Source organism: Mustela putorius, unplaced genomic scaffold, assembly GCF_011764305.1.
Source record: "Mustela putorius furo isolate JIRA1106 unplaced genomic scaffold, ASM1176430v1.1 tig00000596_pilon_pilon_pilon, whole genome shotgun sequence".
NCBI classification, from domain to species: Eukaryota; Metazoa; Chordata; class Mammalia; order Carnivora; family Mustelidae; genus Mustela; species Mustela putorius.
In genome coordinates, this window is record NW_025421428.1 from 15,686,105 (window position 1) to 15,713,420 (window position 27,316).

The following is a 27,316-nucleotide window of genomic DNA, read 5'->3' on the forward strand; positions in this document are numbered from 1 at the left end:
CTGTCCTCTGGCCCCGGCATCGCCAGGCCCCAGATGTGATGGAGCCGCTGTCCCAGCCTGGGGGCCATGGGAGCTTCCCACCCCTTGCCGTGGCTCTCCAGTTGCCAGCAGGCCAAGACCCAGCCTGCGGGGCTCTGAGCAACCCGGGACACCCTTCGTGTCTGCATCCCCTCTGAGCCTCTGTGTTCGCACCTGTCGGACGGGGCGGGAACAACTCCTCCCGGGTCAGGGCTTAGCCAGAGGCCCATGGACTCCTCTCAAGATGGTCTGGAGCTTCCTGGGTCTGTAATCCCCCTGAAACTCTGAAAGTCGGGTGTGAAATTCTGTGCGGTTACGCATTTTCCCAGGGAGAGGGTCCGCAGTGGGTGCCAGGCTCTGGGCTGTCTTCAGCCCCCCAGAGAAGCCCACGTGGCCGTCGCAGGGCTGAGGAGGCAGCCAGGAAAGCTGGGGTTGGAGCTGTACCAGTCACCACTCGGAGGAGCTGGTGAGGCCCAGGGCCCGGGGTGATGGGAGCGCTGTGCCCGGAGTGGAGGGCTGGGGGCCTGGGCTGACAGGTTGCCCCGTGCAGGGGCTGTAGGAGGACCACTGGCTGGCCCCGTGGGAGCACCCTACAGGGCTCCGGCCTGCCTGAGCTGGGGGTCGCCCTGGGGCCAGGATTTCCTGAGGGAGTGTGTGTCAGAGCCGGTGGCTGGCTGGGGTCCCCGACGTGGCGGCTCCGGGACAGGAAATCCACGTCCCTGTGGGCCCCGATCCCACTGCTTAGGGCTCCCCGAGCCCCCAGAGCAGCTGCCGGGCGGGTCCTGGGAAGGGAGGAAGGAAGGGAGAACAAGAGCTGCCCACAGGGTCTTATCAGCCTCTAACTCCAGGCCCTGCTCACAAGACCCGAGAGCTGCTGCCGGGAAGTCAAGTCCCCAAATCTGGTCCCTCTTCTTCCAGCCTCCGATGGCCCCCGCACAGCCCCCAGCAGGCCTTGCTCTTCCTTCCATCATCTCGGCCCAGACGTTCACCGCCCCCACCGAAGGCTCAGGGAAATGCCTCCTCCTCCAGGAAGCTGGCTGTGATAGCCCATCCACGGCTGGCACAGCAGGCCAGGCCCTTTGACCTGTTTGTGTGCATGTGGGGTGGGGAGTGGGTTCTGAGGATCTCGAGCAAGTCAGAATCTCGGCTGAGCTTGAAATGTGCTCCACTCCCCAGAGAGGCTCAGGGGGGCCTCTGCGGCTGGAGGCACCTGGGTGTCCAGCAGTATAGGGAAACTGGGGCCTAGCATGTCCTGCCTTACGGGGGGCTTCTGGGGGGCAGCCTGCCATCCACTGCCCTGACTCTGGGCCACACTTACCACTGACTGGTTCCTTCCTCTGAGAGCTGCCTGCCTGGGGGCCTTCCCAGGCCCAGGGACCTGCCCCTTAGGGCAAGGCTTCTGCCCCCCTGGGCTGCACACCCCTGGCCAAGGGCTGAGAAGCAGGGCTGGGCAGGGCCAGATGAGCCCGAGTCCCAAGGGCACTGCACTTGCCGCTCCTGTTGGCCGAGGGCAGAGGGGGAGGGGCAGGGCTGTGGTCCCCCGTGGGGGTGCTGTTGGATCCCCAGTGTGAAGTAAGCTCAGTACCCCCCAGGCTGCCTCAGGAGCCCCCAACCCACCCAGGTTTATGGTGTTGCTGGACCTGGGCTGCGGCTCTGAGACCCCGGGGACACCAGGGACGGGGGAGGCTGCAGCAAGCGGACAGCCCTGGGTCAGCAGGGCCACACCCCATTTCCTAAGGATCTCAAGATGCCCCACACTTCTGTTCTCTCCTCTGTGTTCAAGTGTGGATGCTCCAGGATTCCGTGCTGAGTGTGTCGAGGAGGAGGTGCACGTGGATGTGGATGTTGGATGAATGGAAGGGGAGGAGGTCGCTGGACGGACGGAGAGGGGGTGGCCGGGTAAGTGGGTGGGGGAGGGGTGGGTAGAGGGTGGATGGGCGGACGGACGGATGGATGGGCGGACGGACGGATGGATGAGTGGACGGCGGGGTGTGCCGGGCCTGGAGGAACTGCAGGTGCGGACATGTACTCCGCTGCGTGTTCGGGACGGCCGCTCAGAAGCCCCTTTCCTGGCTGAGACCCGGGATTTGGGCAAGAGGCCGAGGGGCTGGAGACTGACCCAAGCAGGGGCTCAGGGCTCAGGGCTCAGGGCTACTGTGCTCCAGGGTTCGGTGCTCAGGCAGAGAGGGTGGGGTGGGGGCGGCTGCGGCTTCAGGCCTTCCAGCCGGTTCTCCTGGTTGACCCAGGATCCCCCGAGGGCTCAGCCTGGGTTCTCCTTCACCAGCACAGGCCCTGGCTGCCAGCGGAAGGGGGATGGGGCTAGAGTAAGGCCTGGCCTCACGCCAGCCCTCACATGGGAGGCTGGTGCCCAGGCCCTGTCCTCAGTCCCTGAGCAGGCAGGGATGTTCTGTGCTGGAGCGGTGAGGGTGGGGGTCTGGGCTGGCCCTGCACCTGCTACCCTCACCTGAGCCCGGGCCCCTCCAGGTGCAGCCCCAGGTGGGAGAGGGATGTGCCCTGGCCAGGATGGGGGTTCCTGGCACAGCCCTGGGGTCCTGGCCTCCTCTGCCTGCCTTCTTCCCTGGGAATGAAGTGCACCAGGGTTTGGCCATGATTTCTGCCTAAAACCCCAGGCATCACCATGTCACCCTTCATTCTCTGGCAAGAAGCTGGACGCCGGGTGGCGGGACACTGATAGATGAAGGGAGTACTTCTAGGGCCTGAGGGTATCCCAAAGGCCACGGAGACCCCCAGAGCAGCGGCGAGGGGAGGGCCCCGGTCCCCCGCCATGCAGTTACACAATGTGTGGGTGGCCCAGGGGGAGCAGGTCAGCCATCTCCCCCCTTGGGGATGGAAGCCAGGGAGGCCCGGAGCCCAGAGACCCTGCCCTGGGTCCTGTCCGGGGAGCTCGGCCTGCTCTGCCCTGGGCGTCCGCAGCCGGTTTCGCTCCGTGGGTGAGAGAGAGGGAAACCGTCCTCCCTAATTAGCCTGGTGCAAAGACGCCTCCCGCCCCCGCAGACCTTCCCACTTCAAAGGCCACTGGCCCACAGTCAGGGAGGGAAAGTTTCTGGGTGTCCGTGAGCCTCCTTTCTCTCCGGGGCTGGAGTCCGGATGGCATCTGTCCCTAGCAGCCCATCTCAGGGGCCCTCACCCTTCCAGGAGCAGGCCTCCGGGTCTCGGGGTGGCCGGGAGCTCTGACCCAGCGGGCCCCAGCTTACTGGTCAGCCAGTACCTGTGGGGCGGGCACTTCCCCTGGGGACCCCAGCCCGCCTCCTTGGCCACGGGGCTGGGCAGGCGGGGGTGGGAACCCGGTCCCCATGCTGCTCTGGCTGTTTTTCTAGCTCTGGGCTCTCCTCTGCCCAGCAGCCCCTCTGATGCCTAGGCTGTGGAAATCGAGCTCTCCGGAGCCCGTGAGTCCCGTGGGGCAACACCCCTCCCCACTTATGGCTCTTCTGAGTCAGGGTCTGTCCTGATTGGCTCACAGTTCTGGGTTGCCCCAGAGCCTCTGGCCGCAGACACACAGAGAGCCTTCCCCTCCCAGACCACACAGCCACCCTAAGGTGGTGGAGGGAGCTGTGCTGCCCAAGGCCAGAGCTGGACTGGAAATGGGAGGCAGGGCAGAGGAACAGGGCCAGGCCTGGCAGAGGGCTCTGGGCAGGGGGCCCGGAGGATGCTTAGGTGGGCAGCTGCTCCTGACGCGGCATGTGGGGGAGGCAGAGGCCAGGTTCCCAGGCCAGGGATCAAAGCAGGTGCAACTGGTGGCTAATTACAGAGGGAGCCAACATATGCCTAGGGAGGCTTTGTGGGTGAGGCCAGGAGGGTGACGTCCCCGGCCTGGGGGCAGCCGGACCATCCCCCATGAACCAGGCAGCTAGAAGATTCCCATGGGGCCAGAAGGGAGTGCATGCCAGGGCTGAACCTGGGATAGAGCCCATGAGCCTGAGATGCCAAGGGGAGCATGCTGTGTGGGGGGAGTGGCAGGGTGTGAAGGCTGGCTGGGTGGTATTAATAGAGGTCTAGTGTCCAGACTGAAGAAGGTGATTTCCTCTTTAGTCTGCAGTGATTGGGTCTCCTAGGCTCAATCCTGCTTATGCTCCAGGTTTGGCCCCCAGCCCCTTGGCCTGGGAGGTCTCCCCCAACCCTGGGGCCCTCACCCGCCCTTCTGGGTGGCTGCATCCAACACCTTCCCGCCCACCCAAGAGCTGCCTTCTGGCCCTGCCGCCGTGTGTGGAGGCGTCAGGGACAGGCCTGCCCACGGAGAGCGTGCTCAGCATGGGCTCAGTTAAGGCAACCCTCCCTGGAGCCATCCTCCTCCAGGAAGGAAGGGGGGGGTCCCAGGATCCCCCAGGCTCACCAGCCCCTCTTCCATTTTACACGGAGGCTTCCCCATCAGCTGCTTCTTCCAGGGCTCGAGCAAAACCCTGAGCGTCTGATCTTGACTTCAAAGGGACCCCTGCCTCAGCCTGGGCTGCTGGAGTGTGTGGGCCGCCCCTGGTTCACCTGTCCCTGTGGCCTGAGGCTGGGGGGGAGGCGGAGGAGGAGAGAGGGCCTGGCGGACCCTCCTGGGGCCCTGTCTTGGGCGGGGGGCTGGCCCTTTCAGCCTTTCCCGCGCCTCTGTTCCTATCTTCGTCTCTTCTCTGGACGTTTCCGTGCCCCCTCCTCCCTCCGCCCCCCCTCCGCCCCCCTCTCCTGGGCACAGGCCCCCACTCCCTGAGGAAACAGAAGCCACAGGGTCTCAGTGGGGGGACATTGGCAAATGGGCTAAAACTCTCCTCTCAGGGGTGAGGCCCAGCACAGCTGGGCAGCCTCAGCAAATGGTGTGTGTGGCCAGAGCCGCCCCGCCCCTGGCTCCCAGCCCCCCACGGACTCCTCCGTGGCCCCACTGGGCAGGGTGCCCAGCTTCTGGTGACCGAGAAATAGGCCCGAAGCTGCCTGTGTTCTGAGGAGGGGATCTGGGGAAGGGCAGGGCCCCCCGGCCTTGCACGGAGCCCATCCCCAGCCCCGTCCTGGGAACCTGAGACCTCCCAGGCAGGGCCACGTGGAGGGGTCCCAGCAGGCAAGCCCCGGAGCCATGGGCCTGGCGACTCCGACTCCCGGGCACAGGCCGGCCTGGCCCTTCCCTGCAGCTGCCCCTTGAGGGCATTCCAGGGAAATACCCAGGAGGCCAGGCCGCACCCCGCAGGCTTGCCTCAGCCACCTGCTGCCCGGGTCACCTTCCTCTGCAAGCAAGGGCCCCAAGTGCGCTCGGCCTGTCCTTTCTCAGAGCCTTCTCCCCTCTCGAAGGGGAGGCTGCTTTCCACCAAACACCCTGAGAACTGGGTGCCCACCTGCCAAGGGTCTCTTAAACCGTGAGCTGGCCCGACGACTAGGGGTGACTGTGGGGGAAGCAGCTTCTCCAGGAATGCTGTAGGACCCCGTGGCCTAGCCCCGGAGGGTGGGGCATCTTGGCCCCTTCATTCGGCAAGTCTCTTCTGGCACCTGCTTTGTCGGGTCTGTGTGAGGTGCTGGGGGCATGGAGGGGACAGGGTACCCCATCCCCTGGGAATTCTGGGGGTGGGGCACAGAGGGAGGCGGGGCAGGGCTCCAGACCACCAGGCAGTCAGCTGCCCCCATGCATGGGGTCCCAGGTCCCCTGGTCTCTGCCTGAGGAGGAATGGATGCCATTTGGGGTTTTCGGCTGCCCTGCCCTTCCAGACAGGCTGCTCCATGGCGGCTGCCCCCCGAGTCCTCCCCAGAGAAGACCTGACCGGCAGCTTCGGGCAGAGCACCACCATGAGCCGGAACCCTCCAGAAGGCTCGGCTGGCATGGGGGGCCCAGAGGCCCCGCACCATTACCTGTGGGCAGCCAGGGACAGGGAGAGCAGTTTCTGGGAAGCCAGTGCGTGGGGCGGTCCTGCCTGCGTGTCAGGGCACAGGCCGCCCATCAGCCACACTGGGGGAGCACTGTTGGGGGTCATGCTGGGGACGTGGGGGCTGCGAGCCCTGCCCAGACCCAGCCCCGAGCACCAGCGCCCACCAGACGCCATCAGGGGCAGCAGTCACTCCGAGTGCAGCTTTGGGGCCACAAACCACCCCTCACAGGCCTTGGCGTTTTCCAGCCTTGCTCTGCTCGTCAGCCTCAGTTTCCCTGCCTATAAGTGGGGATGGCATGCCCGCCCCCTGAGCTGTGCGAGGGCAGGGGGCAGGAAGCGGGCTGGTGGGCGGTGGCAGGTACTGTTAACCCTCGGGGCCGGCCAGACTCTCCCTCTTTGTCCTCGGGGCTGGGCTCCGGCCCCTTCTGCTGCAGCAGGAAATCCCTCTGGTCACAGGGACCTCGGTGTGGGCCAAGCAGCAGGGGGCCGGCGGGGCAGGGGGGCAGCGATGCCCAGCATGACCGGCCTGCTCGAGGGTCAGCTGGTCAATGGGGTGCTGCTGCTTGATCCTGCCCACAGGCCGTGGGCACCAGGCCAAGAGCTCAGGAATAAAAATGCCTTTGTGTGAGGAAGGGCCTCAGACAAAGAGCAGAGCTGGGCTCTGGGCGTGCGAGAGGGGGCGAAACGGCACCCAAGCACCCAGTAACAAGGACCGTGCTCCCAGGAGCATCGGCGGGGCCGGGACACTGGTGAGCAGAGAAGGTGCTGGTCTTTCCCCCAGGCTAAGCTGGGCAGGTGGCTACCAGGGACCAGAGCCGGGGGTGAGCGGGCGGTAAGGGGGCTCTAGAGGGACTGGAGGGTCCAAGCCAAAAGAATGCATTGAGGGGGCGGGGGGTGCTGAGTCCCCTGTGCGTCCAAGGGAGCCCAGTGAGGGTGAGCCCAGCTGGCTGCTGGCCACAGCTGGCTGGCACTCTCCTTCGGGCCTAGGGAGCTCTGGGGGCTTCTGGAACCCTCTAGAAGCTCCCGCCGGAGTGCTGTTTGGTCATGGATTCTCCAGCCCCAGGCCCAGTATTCAGCTCAAGTCCTGGGCAGGTCTCAGGAAAGGGGGGGCAGCAAACTCCTGCCATGCCCCCCGAGATGGGGAGCACATGGACCCGCGAGGAGGCAGGACCGGCGACGTCCCCAGTCAAAGCTGGGAGCGGGGCTTCCCTCTGAGCCCAGCATGGCCCCGTGAAACACGGAGCTGGCCTCGCGGCCCCCCAGGGCTGATCCCTGGGCTGTCCAGCATGCGTGGGTCCGGGGTGGGCACTCACTCCCCCACCTGGCCCCCAGGGCGGCGGCCCCGTGTGTGGAGAGAGGAGCCTCGGTCGGTCGTGTCCGGAGCTGGCCAGCGAGCCTTCAGACGCCGCCGGAGGCAAGAGTCAGCCGGGGCTGCCGCGCGGCCCGGACCTGCCCCTCCTAGACCTGCGTGCGCCCCGGAGAGGTGAGAACACGCGAGCGCGGCAGCCCCTCTAGCTGCCTCGTCCAGCGCAGGAGAAGGGATGAACGAAGACCGGTCCATCCGCGCCGCGGACTCCGATCCAGCTAGGGGAGGGACGAACCCAGAGAGCGCGGAGGGAGAGCCACGCACCAAAGGGCCCGTCATGTGCGGTGTCCAGAGCTGGAGCGCCGCGGACCCAGAAAGCAGCCCGGTGCGGGGGGCTGGGCGGGGAGACGGTGAAGATAGGGTTTCTCCTGAGCTGATGAAAATGTTCTAGAATTGATTGTGGTGATGCCTGTATTTATGAACTCACTAAAAACCGTTGAATTGTAGACTTTAAATGAGAAATTGTATGGCATGCAAAGTACATGTCACTGATGCCGTTTCAACAACAAATAACTTTGCAGGCCTCCGCGCGGGCTGTCGCCTCATCACCGCGGTGCACCGCGGGGGCCGGGGGTGGGCGGCTGTGGGAGGCCAGATGGGCTGGGAGGGGGATGGCCCGGGCCCGGCTCCCATTTGCGGCAGGCGCTGTGGTGTTTGTTCAAGAGGCCCGGGCCCTGCTCCTGACCTGGCCAGAGGCCTCCTCCCAGCCTGCCCTTCTCAGATCCTTCCCAGAAGGATGTTTTTCCAGGGACCTGCTGAGCGAATGGCATTTGGATTCTGGCCTGGGAGCCTCGTGGGGAGGGACCCCACGTCCCCGCCCGCTTGGGAGTGGCCTGTTTCCTCCGGACACTCGGATCTGGCCAGAGCCCGGCTCTGCGTCTTCTCAGCCCCTCCGAGCCATGGGACCCCTGGGCTACCAGTCCCATGGGTTATCCTGGGTGTCAGAGAGGCTGCGTGCAAAGCCTGAGCCCCCAAGTGGGAAGCTTTTTATCACTAGGAGGGCCTAGGGAGGGACTTAGGCAAACCCGATGTGGCCCTCCCCAGGGACATCAGGTCCTGACTCAGCAGGAAAGGCCAGCGTGCAGAACTGGGGAGGTCCAGGGCCGGGTAGCCTCAGTCTGGAGGTCTCAGAGAGCCCAGCCCAGTGGCCCATCTGGTCCCTCCCCTGGGTCCCCTTCTCCTCCCCCAGACCCCAGCCCCTAATTATAACCACACTTCCCACAGCTAGCCCCCACTTGGCCAAGCTCCACACCATCCGGATCTGCTTGGGGTGGGGGGTGGGAGTTTTCCCAGAAAAGGGCCTGTGAGTCACCAGCCAGCCCAGGAAGTGGCTGCCTCCTGTCCAGCCAGCTCACCACTGGGCCTCCATTTGGACCAAAGCGCAAGAGGCCATTCACGCATGACCTCAGAGTTGACCGAGAGCCTTCTGCACCGAGGCCTCAGAGAGCTTGGCTGTAGGCGAGCCTTCGAGGCAACAGTGGTGGGCCCTGGAGGGCGGGGAGGGCCTTCCCAGTGAGATCAGCTGGTGGGGAGCCCTGCGGTCAGAGCAGACAAAGCCCAGAAGGGAGGCCGGGAGGCTGAGCTAGACCACTTCCCAGCCTGAAAGGACAGAGCCACCAGAGCCTTGCTTTCCTGGCACTCAAGGCCCTCTATGCCTACCCTATAGCCAGACTTCCGCTGCACACACTGCACCCGCACTACCTCCGAGCGCTGGCCTCCCTCTCACCCCTACCCTAGCCAGGAACGTCCCCTCTGGCCGGAGGCAGCCTCGCCCTGGCCCTCGCTCTGTCCTGTCTCTCTCTGCGTCCATGACCCTTTGGATCTGAGAGCACAGATGGCTAGAGCCATTGTGGAGCTTTCAGTGTACCCGGGGGACACTAGGCAGGGGAGTCCAAGCGTTTTCCCCAGTAGACAGACTGACCTCCGCTTGCCTCACCAGCCCAGCTATACCCATGTCCTGGTCCTAGCTGCAGGCGGGGTGGGGGCGGGGGTTGCACACCTCTTTCCGGTGCCCCAGAGCGTACCCACCCCTCCCCTGCTTTCCAGAGCCCCAGCCAAGGGGCGTGGGGGGCCCAGGGCAGGATTTTCTCCATCGCACCTGTGCCTGTCTCTGCTGCCGCCCCCCCCCCCCACCCAGAGGGGACAGTGACGGAAAGGATGTTGGGGGGCTTTGCTCTCTGGGGTCAGGAAAACATGGCTCTACCCCCATCTTCCGGCATGTGAGTCCTCCCAGACCCCCAACCGACGGCAAATTCCAGAGCCCCCGCCCCCCTCCTCCCTGCGGCCGAGCTGCCCTTCCCGATGGAGGCGATTTCTTCCGCTCGGTCCTCCCATGCTGGCCTCCAGAAAGACCCATTAAAGCTGAAGCCAAAGCCAGGCAGGTCGCAGGCCAGCTCTGGGACCTCCAGCTGTGCAAACACTCTGCGGGGCCTGGGGAGGAGACCGCCTGACCCCACTCCTGGCTGCTGGGGAGCGGCCAGGGGGTGGGATCAGCAGCCGGGGCCTCGGGCCCAGTCCTCCCTACACTGGTCTGGACTCCAGCCTGCCCCATCCTGGCCGGGGTTTGTCACCATGGTCAGGTTTAAGCCCTGGGCTGGGGAGACCCTCGGGCTGTGGGAGGTAGGGGAGACCCACAGCTCTGGGCCACCACGAGGGTGTGGAGGAACAGGGGGAGGGACAGGTTTGGAGGCATCCTTGGGGTCCAATGGGATCTGGGCCCAGGCAGGCCTGGAGACACAAAGCCCCTAGTAGGGAGGCCAGACGTGGTGGGGCGCGTGGCTCTGAGCTCGGTGTGGGACCCACGGCGGAGAGTGGACACGTCGCCCATGGCCATGGTCTTTGCGGCCTTCTGCAGTGGGGTCCTCCCTGGGGGAAGCGCTGGTGCACATGGGATTGTCTGTGTCTCAAGCAGGCACCGGGACCACAGTGGGCCCGAGGGGGTCTCCTCCAGGAGGGGTGGACTTCGAGCAGGGATGGATGGAGCTGAACGTGCCAGGATAGGTGGCTCCTGAGCCCCCAAGGGAGGGGACAGGGCAGCTGGGTGCAGGACTTGATGAACCCAGGGTTCAGGGGTAGGGCCCCCAGGAGGGGGTGGCCCAGGCGGCCGCTGGTGGAGTCCTCAGTCTACCAGGACGGGGTGCGGCCACCGCCCGCCTGCCTGGACAGGCTCCTGGTGCGGGTGAGCTCACGGCCCGCAGACAGCTCTGGGGGGCGGCGTGGGGCATTGGTGTGAGTCTCAGTGCTTCACAGAGGCCATGGGTGAGAAAGGAGCACCGGGGCGGGGTGCCATCCGCCAGGTGACTAGAGTGCGTCTGCCCCCCTGGTCCTGAGATCTGCCGGGAGCCGGCGCAGCTGCTAAATGAAGGAGATGGTGGAGGAGGGGTCCTCCATCGGCGTGGCTGCAGGGCGATTGCTGGGTTGGGGTGATCAGGAGTCTTCCCGGAAGAGCTGGCCTCTGAGCCTGGACCCTGTGGTCAACTGTTCCGGGGGCTCCCTGGACAGGGTCTGAGCCGGGGGGTCTGTGAGGACAGCAGGCAGGTGCAGGGCTGGCCAAGCTGGGCGAGGCGGGGAACCGGCCCACCAGCTGAAAGGGAGAGAGGTGGGGGAGGCCCGGGCCTGCCCGGCCGCAGGCAATGCGGCCAGAGGACCGAGTGCGTGGGCTACTGGCCGGCCCTGCTCCTTACGGCGGGGAGAGGCGTGGAGAGGGTCTGGTCCGAGCAGGGCTTCATGCTTTCAAAGGAGAAGACGCTGGGAACTCGGATTTATTGTCAGGCAAGATGTGTCGGAGCCTCCGTAAAACGGAGAGCAGGACCGACGGCGGCGGCGGGGCAGCCTGGCTCTGTGGGAGCCGGTGGGGGTGGGAGGGGCGGTGGAGATGGCGGCGGCGCGGGGTCCGGGGTCCCGGCTTCCTCCCTGCCCGCCTCCCACCACCTGGCCCGGCTGTGCCGTATTCAGGCCCCTTCAGTCCCCAGCAGGAGACCTCTCCACGGTGCTGCCTGTCCAGCTTCTGTGGCAGGTCCTTACGAGGTGACCCTCCCCCAGGGCTCGGAGCCCACGTGCAGGGCCATGAGGCCCAGCTCCCCGCCCAGAGCCCCCCGCCAGCACGCTGACCCAGCAGCGGGAGCATCCTGGCCTCGGACAGCCCTGTCACCTCCTGCGCCCTTACCCCTTCTACCGGTGAAGAAGCTTGGGAGATCGGCGAATGCTTGGGGAGGGCCTCATGTCCCCCAAATCTGGCGAAGGAGGACAGGGAAAAGCCAGATGTACACACTAGTGGGTGGAGAAGGGCTCGGGAGGCTGTGAGCAGAGAGGCAGCAGCAGCTAGGACAAGACTTCACTTTTAGGGAGGCTGAGACCTCTTCTAGGTGGAGTAGTCCTAGAGGACTTTCTGGAGGAGGAGGAATTTCAGGGGCCCTTAGAGGCTAGACATCTCTCTGGGCCCTAGTTTTCTCCCCTATGAGATGGGAAAAGAAGCTTGTTCTATTTGCTGCATGGGCTTTTTATAGAAAGGAGCTGGTGAGCTCACGGCCACCCACCCCTCCCCCCGTTACACCATGTGCTAAAGGGATCCCAGAGCCGTTGTGTCCCAGTGAACACAGGGACCCTGGAGGCCGAGCCCTGGACAGACTGAGGCTGGCTGGCACTGGGGATCCCCCTGGCCTGCCTCACCGAGGCCGGGAGCAGCCTCAGGGCCTTGCCACAGGCTCACGAAGCTGAGCAGTAGGAGGGCCACACCCCCACCGGCCCCCGCTGGGAGAGCTGGGTCCCTGCTCGCTCCCGGCAAGGCGTCCGCAGAGCAAAGAGGAAGTGGGGCTGGTGCAATTCGGTCCTTCGTGTCTGCGATCTCACAAGCTTGTGCAACGAATGTGACCCGGAGAGCTGGCTGCCTGAGGCCGCACGCAACAAGCAAGCCCAGGGGTCACCCGGGAGGCAGCTTGCGCCCTGGGCGGCCACAGGTCACCCTCGCCCAGCTGGGGCCAGTGGGATCCCAGATCCTTTGGCCCTTCTGGCTGCCGAGGCCCATGCCTGCCCCCAGCTTCAGTGCCCCCTGCCATGGGCTCCGAGGGCTATTCTCCCCACTCATGTGCGTGTGGCCACTGTCCTCCCGCTGAGCAAGGCCAGTCTGTGTCCGGTTGCCCTTTGTGCCCTGACCCCCCCCCCCCAGCACAGAGCAGGAGCCTGGCCCTCCGGGGGAGCTGGTCTTAGAGCCATCGTGGTTGGAGACCCAGCCCAAAGTCTGCAGCAAGACCCTTTCCACTTATGTACTCGGGGGTCATGGACGGATCCACCCACAGAGCCAGAGAGCGAGCCCTGGGACAAGGCCAGGGCCACACACCAGCCCAGGGCCATGCCCGTGGCCAGGTGTGCCCTTAGGGCTCCTGTTGGAAAAGGGGAGCCGGGAGGGGGTCCAGCACGGCTCCAGGTGGAGCATATGTGGATGGAGCCAGGAGAGGTCAGGCCACAGGGGCCGTGACACAAAGGCCAGGGACCTGAAGATGCGCCCGGTTCTGCCCAGGGGGCCCTCGGAGGAGGCCCAGGCTGCCCCAGATCCACTGCCAGTACCAGTAACACGTGGTGGGAGCCCAGTGCTCCTCCTACGGTGCCCAGTCGGCATGACCCTTCCCAGTCTTTGGCCTGGTACAGAGTCAAGATGGCTTGGGCACCCCCAGGTGTAATGGCCTCCCCAGAGGACAGCCCAAGCCAGCTTGGGTCTGGGCTTGGGAGGGGCCTCGAGAGACCTGGTTATCTAGGCTCCCCTGACAGGGTGCTGGATACAGAGCCCAGAGTCCCCAGCCCAGTCAGTTATCAGGGGGCCGCTGCCAGCGTGACCTCACCAGGCCCACACTGGGCCCGGGGGCGGGGGTGCCCAAGGCGTTCCCAGCCCGCCCGGTGCCGGCAGCCTCGCCCGGCCGACCGGAGATAGCTGCCCCAAGCAGAGATAGGCTGGGAACCCTGCCACGGGGCCGGCTCCCAGCTGGGGCCGCCAGGAAGGGATGTGGGCACTGGGAGGGGCTTCGCAGACTGTCTCCGCGGAGCAAGACCACGGGGCTGAGCTTGCGCATCTGTTGGAGAGACCAGAAAAGGGAAGGGGGCTGCCGGGGGCCACCAGGGTATTTGAGCAGGCTCAGACTAGAGCTTGGTCTCTGGGTCCCTGCCCAGAGCGCCCTCCTCCCAGGACCCTGGCCTCTGCAGGAATTGGCTGGGTGCTGTCTCTCTACTCGGGAGGGAGCTGCAGGGCAGAGAGGACAGGCCCGCTCCCACGGCACCAGCCCCACACGCGGCTCCCGGCCACACAGCTCTGCTTGGCACGGCGGGCTCGAGCCGGTGCCCGAGGCAGTGCCTCCTCCGTGCCAGGCCCTGTGTGTGACTTGTGGCTGGGGAGGGGGAAGGCCACACCTGTTACCTACCTCGAGCCCTGGGGCCTGGCCTGGGCTTCGAGAAAGCAGAGTGGGGCCCGCCCCCCAGGGGGATCCCAGAAAGCCCCTCTTCCCACGGGGACACGGGGCCCAGCTTCCCGCCAGCATCCCTCCTGCCCTCATGACAGCAGAGTGAGTGCCAGGCTGTGGCAGAATCCCCAGTCCCAGCTCAGGCCCTACCGTGTTCCCGGCTGCTCTGTCTCCAGGGCACTTCTCCCAAGGCGAGGAGAGGGAGGGGGCACCCGGGGCTCGGTTCCCCTGCGTCCCCACAAAGGCCTCGTCCCGCCAGTGGGTACGGATATGAAGGAAGGGTCTGGGTCTGCATCAGCCCACTCCCACATCTCAGACTCCCCGCCCCCCGGGCCTGGGACTCTGCCCAAGAGCCCCGTCAGATACCTCGGTGGGCACCCCCGGCCACAGGGGAGCGGGCAGGCTGTGCTGCTCTGGCACTGACCCCTCACATTCGGGACCCACATACGGTTCGTCTCCTGGGAGCCGCTGTCAGGCAGGGCCCACGGGAAGGGGACCCTGGAGGCTAAGGGGAGATGGCGGGTCCTGCCCGGGCATGTCCAGGAGGCGTCTCCAGCACAGGTGTGATCAGAGCTGCGGAGAAGCAGCAGGTGTGGGTGGCTGAGTGGGCGCTGGGGGCTCCCAGGACCTTCCAGCCCCAGGCCCAGCCTCCCTGCCTCTTCCTGCTCCTCCCGGTGGAAGGGCAGGTGACCTGCTGCCCTTGGCTTCCTGTTCCCAGAAATGGCCACCGCAGGTGGGGCTGGTGACAAGGGCCTTCCTTCCTCCATCACAGATGGCGAAGGAACAGTGGTGACTGGAGATAAACAAGCCGAGGCCCCTCCCTGTGGGGAAGCTGCCGGGCCAGGGTCTCCCAGGTGGGCTCAGTGGAGTCAGCCCTGCGGCCAGAAGCCCTCTGGAGGCCAGCCACCTCTGCACACCAGGACCAGGGCCTTGGGCTGCGGCCCACACTGAACCGGGCAGGGCTGCCCTGTGTGATTGTGCAGGTTGGGCACTGCTCACGGACTGCAGATTGTTGGTGCCACTGTCCTGCCTGCATAAGGTGTCTTTCTACAGAGCTTTCTAGAGCAGCTCCAGCCCGGCACAGCACTCTGCATCCTCTGCTGGCCTGCGCCTGCTCCCCTACATGGCTCCTGGGGCCTCTCCTGCACCCACCCACCATGGCTCTCAGCCAGGGTCTCCCTTTCCGGGGGAGTAGGTCGTGCTGGCTTTGTGCCCACTGAGACATCTCTCCCCCTCCCCCGAGACTGCAGTGCTGAGTGAGCCTCTGGGCAGGGCCTGAAGACAGTCCCTGCTCTAGGTCCCGGAGGCCCCCTGCCGCTGTCCTGTGGGGAGCAGAGCCCAGACTTTCTGTACAGGGGTCTGAGCATCCCCACGCCCGAACCTGGGAAATGCCTACCCAGCCACAGGTGTAAGGCCTGCCCGTCCCTCAGGGATAGCTCTGTTCGGCTACCACGCCAGGCCATCCTGGCCTTTGGGAGGTGGGACACGGCCCACTTCTTCCTGGGAGCCCCCTGGGGTTCCTGGCCAGAGCCCGTGTCTCCCCCAGTTTCATGGGACTCTTGAGGGGCCTCTGTGGGGCCTAGCCGGGCTCTCGGGACATTTGAGGCTCGGGGAACATGGGAGGCCCTTGGCCAGGGTCCTGCTGTGAGGCAACCAGGCTCGCTGACCCTGCTGGGCCCTCTGGCCTGCCCAACCCGCACTCCCAGGCAGCTCAGAGAGCGGGCGCTTGCCCGGGCAGGGCCCCTGCACCCAGCAGCTCCGAGGACGGCACTCCCTTCCCCCTGCTGGCTTATGCCCCCTCAGGGGTCAGCATTCAAGGAGCTGCCCGCCCACACGTCTCACCCACCTGGCTCTGGGCCCCTCTCCCTTGCTCACTCCTTGTCTCCAGCGTCCCAGCGATGCATATAGGACCCAGCACCACTCACAGGACACAGACACAGGCCTTGGTGCCCCCCGGCCCCGAGACCCCACCCTGTCCTCCTCTCGTGCTGGGGGGCAGGGGGTTCTCCAGGGGCTCTGGGGCCTCTCAGGCCTGCACACCTGGCCCCAGGGGCCAGCACAGCTCAGACTTCAGTGACCGGGACCAGGAAGGAAACGCTCTGGCGATGGGGCAGCCCCTCGCTGGCCAGTGGGCCACACTGCCTGGTTCAGCCTCCTGGTGGAACAGGCACCGAGCGCCTGCTGAATGCCGCTGGGGGGTACTTAAGGGGTGCAGGGGGGACTGGGGGAGCTGCAGCCAGGGACCAGGTCTGGAGGGGCCAGGACAGCTCCAGGAAGGGCCAGGGCTGGGGCTGACCTCCTCCTCCGGGCACAAGGAGGTGGGGGCTTGCTGGGACCCACACCCCGGCCACCTGCCACACCAGCCTCCTCGGCTCGGGATTTTCTCACGCTTGAAGCTGGCATGGGGGAGCGGGCCAGGCCGGGACTTGTCCTCCTGATCCCAGGAAGGTGGGCGAGGCTTTCCTCTGGGCCCAAGGGCAGGGGCCTATGCAAGTCCAGACGCGGCCTGGGGCGGGCGGAGGGTGGCCGGCTTGCAACACCGGCTGAGCAGCTGCCCCAGCCCGCCCTGACACCCCCCCCCACGAGCCAGGGGAGGAGGCAGATGGGGGAGAAGTTCCCATCCTTCTGAGATCGGATGCAGGGACACCGGCCAAGGCCCTGACCCTCTCCGGGCCTCAGTTTCTCCCCTTTGAGACTGAGGCTCTTCGGAGTGGTTTGGGCACCTCCGTGGGGTGATGTAGGTCCCCAACTTGGCACCTCGACAGAGCCTGTGCTGGGTTCACCCTGCAGACCTCCGAGCTCCCCTCCGGAGAGTGGGGTGCTATGGTTGTCACCCGTGCTGTGGGGACACTCCAGGAAGAAAACCATGTGTGTAAGGTCTTCACCCTCCTGGCACTCCTGGCTGTGCCTCTGGAGCAGGAAGGACATCCTAAGGGCCCCTTTCTGATGGGCTGGGAGTGGGGGGCAGAGGCGGGTAGCCCCCGATTCCTGGGCCTCATCCAGCCCCAGACTGAGACGTGGGATGCATCTGGCCAGAGCTGGTGCCGTTGGCCCTGCCCCACTCACCGGCCAGTCCTTCCGAAGCTGCCGACCTTCCTGGTGAGGGACCAAGATCCCCAAGCAAATCCATTGCACTTGAGGTCAGGACGGCCCACGGGTCTCTGTGCATCCCACTGGGTCCTGAGGGGTGGGGTCCATGGTGTTAAAGACCTACAGGCCCCTCTCTGGGCACCCCCACTGCAGCTCCTGTGAGCCCCTGGCTGTCAGACTTGCTGCGGGGGGACACGGGGCAGGCTGGAGGATGCAGTAGACAGACCCTCCCTGCTCTGGTGTCACATGGGGAAACAGTGCCGGTCCCGGGCGAGGTCTGGGAGACAGGCTGAGCCCCCCTGGGGAAGTACTTGGCCATTCTGGCCTTGGTGCTCAGGCGCCCATCTCGTCTGCCCCCTTTGCTGGGCAGGAAGGCGGGCACCAGGGTGCAGGGCTCTGGGCAAGGGACCCCACAGAAGCTGCTTCTGCTGCAGTCTTGGGCTGCCATCAGAGGCTGGGGAGGGCAAGGCGTGGGTCCCCTGGGAGGCAGCCCCTCGACACCCCAGTGCTCCCCAGCAACTCCCCAGGCAGGCGTGGGAATGTGACCGGCGGGGGCAGGTCTCTCCCCCAGGAATGAGCAGCTGGACGCCAGCCAAGGACACTCAGATCCAAAGAGGAAGCAAAGCGTCTCGCGGCAGTTCGACGAGAGCCACTGGGGGCACAGACGGGCCCCGGCCAGCCCCGACCCCGGCCAGCCCCGACCCGGCCACAGACCGACCCCAGCCAGCCCTGACCCCGGCCACAGACCGACCCCAGCCAGCCCTGACCCCAGGCACAGATTGAGCTGCCACCCCAGGAACAGACTGAGCTCTGACCATAACCTTGGACTGATTCCTGGTCCCGATTACAATTTGACCCATCATCCCTGTCACAGACTGAGCCCCGACCTCGGCCTGAGCAGAGCCCTGATCCAAGTCATGGACTGATCCCTAATCCCAGCTGTAGACTGAGCCTGGCTCCCAGCAGACTGGTTCCTATTCCCGGGTACAGATGGACTCTGGCTCCAAGCAGAGCTCCAGCCCCAGGTCTGCAGACCTCAGGCTGCTTTGATGGCCCCGTCCCTGGCTCTTGGTCTTCTCACAGATGGAGACCTCCCTGGGCCGCGTCAGCAGAGGCCCAGCCCCAGCACCTGGAAGGTGACTGTCCAGTCTGCTGGGTGTTGTGTTCCCTCCTGGTCCTGCATTTTAAAAAGGGGACTCAGGCCAGCTAAAGCGGGGCGCAGAGGGGAGACCAGAGGGCAGGGGCTGGGTGCAGAGGGAGCCAGGGCTGGCCTGTGCGCAGGTGGGAGACTGGGTCACCCTGGTGGGACCCACTGTTTGCTGAGCACTCCGTGTGGGTCAGCATGTCCCTCCACATGCTCTCTTCCCCGCCAGCCCTGAACGGTGGTGAGTGCCTGCCCCACTTTGTGGAAGAGGAACTTGGGTCAGTGACAGGATCAGTGCTATGCAGTTGTCACGTGGCCCCACTCAGTGTGACCCGAAGCCGGGTTGGTCAGCCGCTTACCGCGTGGAGCAGGGGCTGCTGGGGAGGCTGGGGTGCCTTTGGGGGAGGGAGGAGCAGCCAGACACCCCTCTCTGGGAAGTCCCAGTCCCAGCGGGATGGGGGCGGGGGTTCAGCCTGGGCTCTCAGGTCCCTGCAGCCAGGAGCTCCAGCTCCCTGGGCCTCCCAGGGTCCAGGCTGGGAATCCTGTGCTTGGGCTGGGCGGGGGCGGGGGGGGCAGCTGCTTATTTGCCGCTCTAATCTCTGTGCCTTATCTCTGCCTATTTGCCCATCGAGAGTTCAAACACGGCAGAGGTCACAGGGGGTGTGGGGAGGGGCTGACAATGTTTGCTCGGCTTCTCCCAGCGGCGTGACAAATAGCAAGGAGCGTCTTGGCTTGGAGGGATGTCCCGCGGGCACCAGATGCCAGGTGGTGAGCCTGCGGTGTTGACACTGCCCCGCTCCAAGGCTGGCTTCCGATAGCGTCCGCCAGGGCGCGGCTAGAGGGGCCGTTCTCCTAGGGAGGCACTGAGGAATGGCTGCAGCGCGCGCCGCCCCAGCCCACACCTGCCTGCTGGGAAAGTCCACCCCCGGCCCTGGCCCCTGCCCCGGGCTGCCGCCAGCAATGCCCCCGGAGGAGGCCGGGCCCAGCCAAGGCTCCCAGCTCTTCCAAAGGAGGCGGCGCGCGCTGGGGGCGACGGTGCTGGGATGTTCCGGGAGCCCACGTGGAACTTGTGCGGCTTGTTTCCCAGCCGCTAAATGGGTCCCTGGGGCCCCGCACCACAGAGGTGTAGGGAGACAGCCCAGCGGGCCCTTGTCCGTCTCCCTCCCCAAGGCTGCCCGGGCCCCTTGAGTGAACGGGGCTCAGTCTGCCCTGCCCTGAGGTGTGCTTGGCGGGCCACACCCAGCCACGCCCCGACTACTTTTCCTTCTGGGTTTATTGGGGTTTAATCACCATCACTTGGTTTACGTGGCCTCTGGGTCGCTTCAACCTTCCCTGGGCCCCCAGCGATGGGTGTCTGCCTGCCGGTCCTGGAGGCCGAGGGGGCCCAGCACACAGGCTCTAGCCCCAAGGGAGCCGCCCGCAAGGCTCCCCGAGCTCATGACCTCAGGGGCCACTGGACCCACACAGGGCATCCGCTGGTCCAGTGGGCGCCGTGTGGAGCCCGGGCCAGGTTCCCAGGTCTGGGCAGGCAGGCCCGCCCCACGTGAGGGAGCCCATGTGGCCAGCATGGGCTCGGGCAGCTCAGGACCTGGGCTGGAGCGAGCCCGGGTTGGGCCCGGGCACTTGGCCTTCCAGGGCGCCGACCTCCGTAAAAGACAAAAACAGTGAAGGTAGGACTCTGTGGCTGCATTGGTCTAAAGACAAATATATTAATATTATATGTGAAAGCACTTTCTCTTTCTAAAAGCTTCATATTTTTCCTCCTGACTTTATTTTAAAGACTTGGCGAGGAGACGCTGGGAGTCCGTCTCACCACCCCGAGATCGCGACCTGAGCTGGAGTCGGGAGTCAGACACCGAACCGCCCGGCCATCCAGGCGCCCCCTCCCGATTTTATTTTTTGTTTATTTATTTTTTGGATTTTACTTTTTTATTTGACAGAGAAAGAGAAGAGAGAGAGAGAGTGCAAGCAGGTGGGCACAGCGGAGGGAGAGGGAGAAGCAGGCTCCCCACCGGGCAGGGAACCCAACGCCCAGCACCCCGGATCCCAGCACCCCGAAATCATGACTTGAGCCGAAGGCAGACTCTTCACTGACGGAGCCCCCCCAGGCGCCCCTCTCCTCTCCTGATTACCCTGAGCCCCTGAAAGTCTCTTGGGCCCTAGTCCCTGGGCGTGATGAAGGAGTCTGCCCTGGGGACTTGGAGGCCCCATGGAGGGGTCTGACCAGGGCTGGGGGTCAGGGAAGCCGCTCAGAAGATGTGACACCAGAGCCCGGACCCAGACTGGGGAGGAGCCAGATAGGGACCGGGGAAGGGGGAGGGGGGAGGGGAAACGGGGGGCTCCTAGAGTTGGGCAGAGCCTGGAGGGGGCAGCCTCCAGGTAAGGAGGTTGAGGTGGGGCCTGTGGGAGGAGCAGCACGGGGAGCTGCCCTCGTCCCTGTCCCCGGGGGCTGGGGCTGGGTGGGCACTGTGTGATGACTCGGGGGTCCAGGGGACTTAAGCAGGAGGCTACTGGGCCCGTGAGGGAGGCTGTGAGGTGAGGGTGAGAGGCTGGCGTCACAGCCTGATGTGTGTGTGGGGTGGGGAGACGCAGGGGTCCCAGCAGGAATGGGGTGAGCAGGAGGCTGACTCTGCCCCAGGCCTTGGCTTCCCCACCTGTGCGAGGAAACGTCGGGCTAGATGGGCTCCAGGGAGGCTCCTGGTGGCCGGTGGAAGGACCTATGGCCCTGGGGGAAAGGTGGGAGTTTCCAGGCTGAGGGGTCTTCACGCAGCATTCCGGGAGGAAGATGGGGGGTGGGGCAGGGCGGCTCCCCACTGAGGCTTCCCAGACACCGAGCTCTGCCGCCTTCTGCCCTCCCTCCTGGGGCTGGCTGCCGGCTGGATCTCCCCGTCCACCAGTAAGCGCCTCCCCTCCCCCGTCCGGATCCCTTGGCCAAACCGCCATCCATCAAGCTGGCAACACCTGCCGCGCTCCGCGTTCCCACGTCCCGCTGCCTGCCCCGCCTCCCACTGGACTCAGGGGAGCACAGGCACACAGCAGCCCCTCGAGGACCCCGAGGCAGGGCTGCCCGGGCCTGGAGGCGGTAGCTCTCTGTCCTGCTAACCCCGGGGAGAGCCCCCAACCAGAATACTTCCCAGGAGGAGCCTGGCCCTGCAGACCCTGAGCCGGACTTGCCGTCGCGTCTGACAGATGAGAAAAGTAGGGCACAGACCTCCCAGATGTGCCTCCCTCGGCTTTGTGCCTGCAGAGGAGAGGAACACAGGTGGGCAAGGGCCCGGCACCCCAGATAGATGGGGACACTATCGGGCCACTGACAAGTGCTTGGGGAGCTGGACGGGCAGGGAGGGGCTGTGCTGGTGCAGGGCCGTCTGTTCCAGGGTTCCCTGCATCCTGTTGGGGGGACCCTAGCCCAGGCACTGCCCTAACCAGCTTCCAACCCTGTACCTCAGTTTCCTGGGCAGTACCAGGACCTGTGGCATCCCTGACTCTAAGCACAGATTGGACGACCAGGAGGAGACCGGCCCCCGGGATGAGACCTCGGAAGCTTTCCAGCAGCTTCTTTCTGGGCAAACAAAGGGCCTGCTGACCATATGCTGCTGCTCTGATTTGTTTGGGCTGGGACAGCGGGGACTGGCGTGCCCCACCCGCCCACCTGCACACATCACAAGCTCTCCTGAGCCTGTGGAGGCCTCCCTACTCAGGGCTCCACACCCCCAGACTCCCCCCAGCCCCTCCCTGGCTGCCTGGGGGGTGGGATCCACACCACACCGTTAGCGGGGGCGAGGCTCAGCTAAGTCGAGCGGATACGCAGCCCTGCTCTAGCCCTGGAGAGAGGAGGGCAAGTGTTGGCTCCCTGAAGCGTGGCCTCCTCCCCGGGGCCCCCGACGACGTATGCCCCTCCCCCAGGGACGGAGCCCCAGGTCACAGCACAGTGGGGTCCCCACCTGCTTTGCCCCGCCCCTCCTGAGCCCTAAGCCCCCAGACTCCCCCCTGTTCCCCTGTCCCGCTCCTCCCTGGCTGGGCGGGTTCCTCTGCTCCCTACCCCAGCACGGAGGAGGGGGAAGGTCCTGTGCTCTATCCCTATTGGGAGACCACTTGGTGGGGACTGAGACTCCTACCTGGCAGGTACACCCCAGTCCTTGTCTCCAGGCGCCGCTCCTCCCAGTCTTCCCCCAGCCCCCCCACCCCGGGTGATTTGTGAAAGACTATGGGACGGGAAAACATCTCCGTGAGGCCTGGGAGCACCCCCACACTTCAGAGCAGCTCTTGGGGCTCAGCCCCCGGTTCAGAGGAAGCAGTCCCCAGTCTCTTACCGCAGAGCCTATCCCACCCCTGCACCTGCCCGCAGGGTCTGTTCCCAAGCTCCTGACGCCACCTGCCGGGCGGAGTCGGTGTTGCTGGGGCTGCGGCCCCGAGGGCTTCAGGAATGGAGGGCGCTGGGGAGGGAGCGGGTTGGGGGCGGGGCTCAGGAGAGGAGGAATGGGGGGATTTAGGAAGGGGGGGGCTGAGGCAGGGAGATGCTCAGGTGAGGTGGGTGCTCAGGAGGGGCGGGGCCTAGAGGGGATGGATCAGAGGAGTCCTGTGAGAGCTTACGTACACACACACACACACGTGTACGCACACACACACACGTACGCACGCACACACACACACACACGCACAGCCGGCACACACACACACGCACACGTACGCACGCACACACACACACACACGCACAGCCGGCTCTTCCTGGCCCAGTCCTGCCCCCCCATCCCCTACTCCCCCACCACCACCCCCTGACCCCTGGCGGTGGGCAGCTCAGACTCAGCCGCCCAATCCCAGAGGGCCTCCAAGGATGGCCCTGGGGGTGGAAGCCACGTGGGGTATGGAGACCCCAAGGTCTGGGTGAGGGCAGAACCTGGCGAGACGGGGACCCCTCACTCTGGCAGTCTGAGGCAGGGATGGGGAGCCCCGGGTCCCACGTCCGGGTGGGAAAAAGGGAAGCAGGGAAAGCTCCTGGAAAGACACAGACGAGGGGCAGCTGGGGGGCTCCGTGGGTTGGGCTGCTGCCTTCGGCTCGGGTCATGGTCTCAGGGTCCTGGGATCGAGCCCCGCATCGGGCTCTCTGCTCCGCAGGAAGCCTGCTTCCCTCTCTCTCTCTCTCTCTCTCTGCCTGCCTCTCTGCCTACTTGTGATCTCTGTCTGTCAGATAAATAAATTAAATCTTTAAAAAAAAAAAAAAAGAAAGAAAGACACGGATGGCGCGGACAGGCGCAGAAGCCCACCCAACCAGAACCCAGCCGCGTCTGTTACAAAGACTCACGTATAACTTAAAACCTTGCCTGGTCCAGAGACTTCCCTGGTGAATGCAACCGCACGCTCACGGGAGAAATACCAATTCCACAGAGACTCTAAAAGAAAATTAAATATCACGAGGCCACAATATCCCAAGACCAAAACCAGATAAGATATCCTAAGAAGAGAAAATTAGGGACCAACATCCCTCATATACATGGACCCAGACATCTTTTAACAAAACAGGCAATCTAATCCAACAAGGTACAGAAGGGCTTCTGCACCTTGACCAGGGAGTTTCCCTCGGGAAGGCAAGGCTGGTTCAACATCCTCAAACCAATCCGTGTAAACCACCATGCTACGACCTCACCAAGAAAACCCATATGATGTTCTCGCCGGGTGGGGAAAAGCATTTGACAAAATCCAGCACCATGCGTGGTATGGACTCTTAGCAAACTAGGAAGGGAAGGGAACTCACTAACATGCCGAGAGCTTCTGTACAAAACTGATGGCTTGAGTCTCGTTCGTGGTGAGAAGCTGCAGCCCCCGAGGCCAGGAGAAAGGTGGGGACGTCGGCTTTCCCCACCACGGTGAGAACAGGGATAGGAGACGTGAGCTTATGGGTGGATCTTCCTAAAATCACGACAGCAGCTTATTAAACAAGACGGTCCAGCAGCCAGTTTAGAAAAAGGAGTTACATTTCTATTGGCTAATAACAAAACACTGGAAAGTGACCTCTGAAAAACTTTACAATAACATCAAAACATCACATGCATAGGAACCAAAATAATGAAGAAAACAAGCACAAAGGAATTTTGAACAGGAAACTTGGCTGAAAGAAACCACGAAAGGCCTGAGATCTCAGCGAGATTAGAAAACCCAGTGTTTCTAAGAGATTGATTCTCTCTGAAATAATGGGTGGACTCACTGCAAATTCTATCAAAATCTCATCAGGCTTTTAAAGTTTTCGAAGAGCGACGTCTGGGTGGCTCAGTTGGTTGAGCGGCTGACTCTTGGTTTCGGCTCCAGTCGTGGTCTTGGCGCCCCGACATCGGGCCCCACTTCAGACAGCACGTGCCATGGGAAGTCAGCTTGGGATTCTCTTGCTCCCTCTGTCCCTCTTTCTCTCTCTGAAATAAATAAATTAATTAAAAACAAAGTTTTCGATTAGATGATTCTAACTGTAATTGGGGTTGCCGAGGATTTAGAGCAGCTGAGAGAATTCTGAAAAAGTAGGTGAGGTCCAAGGACCTACACCGTAAAGACCACCAAGCAAAGGTTGTCTAGACAGCACGGCGCTGGTGGAGGACAGATGAAGGGGTTCATGAAGACAGAGTGAGGACTCCGGGAATAGACTCACAAGCACGTGGCCGTCTGATTTTCAAGAAGCCGTGTCAACTCAGTGGGGAAAGAAAATCTTTTTAACAAACGGTGCTAGAACCACTGGATATCCACACAGAAAAAAATTGGGCCTCAACTCTCAGTTCCCTCCTTGCCCCAAAACGAAATTGGAGTAGATCATATGTCTCAACATGAAACCCAGAACCTTTTAGAAAAAAAAGCATAAGAGAAAATCTTCTCAAGCTTAGAGTAGGTGAAGATCTCTTTCAGGTCACAAAAGCACCAGCCATACAAGAAAAATCAATAAATTGGTTCTCATCAAAGTAAAAATTTTGTACCCCTCAAAAGATACCACTAACAAAGTGAATAGGACATCTGAAAGCTGGGGGGAAATTCACAGCACAGTCTTTGACAAAGGCTTTATGTTGGAAGATGTAAAGAGAGCCAATGAACAAAATACAGACAACCCAATTTTTTTTAAGCAGACAAAATATTGGAATCAGCATTTCACAAGGAGATGCACACATGGCCAGTAACTCACGGAAAGGTGCCCAGCACCTAGAGAGGTCAGGGTAGTGCACAGGAAAATCACAGCGAGACACTAGTACGGACCCCTGGAAGGGCTGACGTCCAGGCCGACAGCGCCGACTAGTGGTAAGGATCTGCCGCATGGGCAGCGCGAGGATTTTGCCAGCGGGAGCTAAGACAATCCAACCACTCAGACGCTGTGGGAGAAGTTTCCCGAGTTAAGTGTGCATTTGCCCTAAACCCCAGCCATTCAACGATCAGGTATGCATCCTGGAGAAATGAAAACATGTGTCTCTATCATCTGTTTCCAGGTAACAAATTGCCTCCAGCTTGGCGGCTTAGTGGGATCCCACTGGTCTGCTAGAGGATCTGTAGGTCACATGTCCCATCTGGCTGGTTCTCAGGAGGCTGAAATGGACGGCGGGGTCAGGCTCTGCGGAGGCTCAGGGCAGAACTGGCTCCCACGTTCATCCAGGTTGTTGACCAAATCCAGTGCTTGCTTTGCAGGACCCATTTCCTTGCTGGTTGTCTCTGTGCCTACGGGCTACCCTCACTCCTTGGCAGATGCACCCCTATATTTAAAGCTGGCGACAGAGTCACTCCCTACCTCTACCAAAGAAAACCTGCTTTTAACAAAATTGTGTGATTAGATTATTCTCACCCAGACGATCTCCTTTGGCCCCGTGCGGCAACCGGGGGCAGGAGTAGCATCTGGTGGCATTCACAGGTCCCACCACGCTTGACACAGAGGGGACACAAGGGCCAGATCATCAGGGCCAGTCCTAGAATCAGCCTACCACGGTCACCAAAAACCTTGTACTAGAACGTTCCCGGAAGCCTCATTCAGAAGAGCTGGAACTCGGAAACCCATGGAGCGCAGGCGGGCGGCCGGGCAGCTTGGTGTAAGGACTGCCTGGGTCCGGGGCTACACCGAGCGCTAAAAGGACCTGCAGGTGCACCGAGAACAGTGCAGGGGTAGGACTGTTCCCCACGGGAGCACAGGCAGCAGTTCTGCACCCACGACAACGCGACCCGGAGCAAGTAGGGAAGCAGCCGGCGGACGCAGGAGGCGGGCTGGTCTCTGTTGGCGCAGGACTGACAGCACAGCGGCGAGGTGCTGGCGTGCCCCACGTGGGGAAAGGTTGGCACAGGGTGCTCACAGGTGTTAGACCCCTATAAATGTGGGGGGTTCCCCTGTGGAAACGAGTGTCCACACGCAGGTCCTTGGGTGCATATCCACTGCCCGGCTCACCCGCTGAGAGCGTCTGGAAGCTGTGGCTTCCCGTGGCAGCGAGCACACCCGCATCCAGCCCTGGGTGTCCAGCGCCGCCCCCCGCCGGGAGGGACGGGGTGGGGGGTGTCCTTGCAGCAGCGCTGACCCTGCGAGGAGGCGGGAAGTCCGCGCGGGGAACCTAGAACCTCTCAGTGCCAGAAATAAGGAAGTGCTCGCCCCCCAAATAAATGTGAGGGGGTATGTATCCGGAGGGGGGACCCGGGAGGACCCTGGACAGACGAAAATCTGAACAGAGCACACACTTAGAGCGAATGACAATGTACATTCAGGGGTCGGGTCTACCCAGCGCACCAAACCCGTGGCAGGTGCTATTAACGGACGTGGGGAGGAGACCGGTGGACCTCGGCACCGCACGGTTCTGCGGCTTCAGTGTGAGTCTAGCCCTATCCCAAAACAAACCCTTCACTTAAAGTGCCCGCAGCTAGGCTACAGCTCACGGGCCGCAGGGGCAGACTCCAAACCCAAGCTGCACTCCCAGCAGCTCAAAGTTTCTGCTTCTGGGTCAAAAACGTCAAAATGAAACCGCACCAGGGCCTTCCTGCTAACCATGCTCAGGACAGGGTTCGGGTCTGGTTTTATTTTATTTATTTATTTTAAATGTTTTATTTAGTTGTTTGTTTGAGAAAGAGCTCTCAAGCAGGAGGACAGAAGGAGAACTCACGGACGGGCCCGTCCCAGGACCCGAGATCAAGGCCCGAGCGGAAATCAAGGTTCGGGTGCTTCGGGCTGAGCCGGCCAGGTGCCCCCCGGGGCTGCTTTTCAAACTGTCCTCCTGGGTCACACCGGAAGAGTCCTCAGTCTGCCTGGTCTCAGCGCAGGCCCCGGAGCCAGGGGGCCCGTGCCGTCTTCCTCGTGGTGGAGGCCGCCCCTCCCTCGGGTAATGCCTTCCCTGTGTCCACTTCACTTTTTAAAAAATTATTTTTAATTGTGGTAAAATACACATGACAAAATTTATCATCTTCATTG